The sequence below is a fragment of the Engraulis encrasicolus genome, chromosome 6 (genome assembly GCF_034702125.1).
Source record: "Engraulis encrasicolus isolate BLACKSEA-1 chromosome 6, IST_EnEncr_1.0, whole genome shotgun sequence".
Classification (NCBI taxonomy): domain Eukaryota; kingdom Metazoa; phylum Chordata; class Actinopteri; order Clupeiformes; family Engraulidae; genus Engraulis; species Engraulis encrasicolus.
Genome location: NC_085862.1, coordinates 54,595,525 through 54,598,024, shown reverse-complemented (window position 1 = coordinate 54,598,024; position 2,500 = coordinate 54,595,525). Strand labels below are relative to the sequence as shown.

At 45.8% G+C, this 2,500-nt stretch overlaps 1 protein-coding gene across 1 annotated transcript in view; it reads left to right on the top strand.

The window, feature by feature from the left end:
* trabd2b (TraB domain containing 2B) overlaps nucleotides 1-2,500 on the top strand; it is a 182,600-nt gene that overhangs the window by 60,865 nt on the left and 119,235 nt on the right. The window lies entirely within an intron of this gene.

Here is a 2,500-nt window from a genome sequence, read left to right as displayed (position 1 = left end):
CGGCCGCAGATATCGGAAACGCGACCGACTGTCAAGGTCTAGTTTGCGTCAATGACGTTGCCTCGCATCTCGAGGCCATAAGCAAAAGGCTAGGAGGAAAGGAAAGACAAAGAGAGGGACACACGGACGTCGTGAACAGGTCGTAAAAACGGACCGATGGCCACCCTACACACACACACACACACACACACACACACACACACACACACACACACACACACACACACACACACACACACACACACACACACACACACACACCTCTGGATGTAAGTCTCTGGAGTACGTTGAACTACTGCAGCCTCCCCTTCACCCCACCTGTATGGCCCCATGCATTCCAGCGGGTCTTTGCATCCTTACCCCCATACACGCGCACACACGCGCAAACGTGCACACGCGCGCACACCCACACCCACACTCACACACATACACACACACTCACACACCTATGTACGGTCTTTCCCCATTCCACAGATGCACTGGGGGTGACTCTTATCCCCATGCCCTATTAATCACTTGGCTTCATTACAGAGAAAAGTGGAACTAGAGTAGGTCTCCATATACACCCACACATGCACACACACATGCACGCACACACACACATCCAGGCATGCACACACACAAGCACACACACACACACACACACACACACACACACACACACACACACACACACACACACACACACACACACACACACACACACACACACACACACACACACACACAAAGTCACCCCAGTCTCCGGAGAGACCAGAGCTCACTGCCTTACCCCCCCCCCCCCCCTTAAGAACACTCTCAGCGCCCATAAAACTCTCCACTGATTGGCCTTAGCCTCTGAGAGATTTACAGGACAAACCTGAGAGGGAAGGGGTGGAGAGAGAGAGAGAGAGAGAGAGAGAGAGAGAGAGAGAGAGAGAGAGAGAGAGAGAGAGAGAGAGAGAGAGAGAGAGAGAGAGAGAGAGAGAATGTGAGGGAGATTTCAGGATAAGAGAAAGCAGAGGATGTTCTGAAGACAGGAGCGGAGATAGGACCATATACAGTAGGCTATAAACAAAGATGAAAGACAGTCATATATTGACGAATTAAAGGCAGTCACATACTGTACAATGATGACCAGAGTTGTATATCGTAGAAGTAGAAGTACTATTATATGTAATTAAGTACAGTTTATTATTAAGCAGGCTTGCCACGCTTATAGTAATCTCAAAGTATAGTTTCTTGCTTGCTTGCTTGCTTCTCTTGTGCAGGTCTGTAAAAATAGAAAATGGATCTCCTCCTAGGCCTTTCGAGATAGAGACACCGTTCAAACACTAAAACGACCAGCTCGGCTTGTAGATCATTTGTTCTGATATAGCGTGTCCATGTCTCTTGTCGTTTTTCCGGTTTTGGCGATTTTGTGCAAGTTTGGGTCCCCATAGAAAACAATGGACTGAACCTTCATGCCAGACATTCCACCCCTCTAGGGATCAGAGTGCAGGAAGCTTTTTTTGCTCATAAAACATTAACACTTTCACCTAGAAGTTTAGTTGACGCGTTGTTAGCGAGCTCTAGAAGATGACTCCAAACGGTGAAAAGATCATGTCCCAACTCCCATTACTTTTTAAATGGCAGGTGTGTAAAACCCCCCAATGGCTGTGTCCTATTCATTTTTGAAATGTCTCTCTGAAGAGGTCAGGTCATCTGCAACAAGAGGTCCATTTGTGACTGAACCGTTTAACCTATAAACTTCATTCAAGGGCTGTTAGAAAGATCACATGTATGGCTCCAATGTGTGAGCAGGACATGTGCCAATTCTTTTTTAGTTTTTTAACAACAGCGATCTAAAAACTTGAAACTGTTTTGATTCTGCCCTCTGCCTTAGAGCACAATACTAACTGCCATACAGACAGGGGTGTCAGGGGTATCAGTGTGATTGCAAAGACATTTCATTCATGCGGTGTTTATCACCCCTTGGCTCAGTTTTTGTAGCAAAGTGTGTTTTCTTTGGTCAGCGATTAAGTGTAAAAGTGTTAGATAGGCAATAATTGGATTAGTAAGATTAATTTGGTCAGCGAAGTGTAACAGTGTTAGATAAGCAATAAGCCACTTGAGACCGTGGGTTACGCTCTATTGATAACGGGCAAGGGGACGTTTGCGGCACTCCACTTCGCATCGTGCCTCACTCGCCTTGGCCGTTATGAATCGAGCGTAACCCACTGCCTCTCGTGGCTTATTGCTTAAATCTCAACTGTCACTTTCTCTCAACCTTCTATTCTTAACGGGCACCTGCACTACCATTCTAGAATTCTATTGTTCAGCTCTTTAATGCAATGTGATATTGTCTTGCTGGAATGCTTATGACAGCCAGCTGCTTGGCTCAATGGTAAAGGTGCTGGATTACAGATATGGAGGTTGTGAGTTCGAATCCCACTCGGACCCATGTTGATTTTTAAAATTATATCATATGCAGTGTTCCTTAGCCAACTTAAAATAGCATGTATGTCATTTAGTATATCCC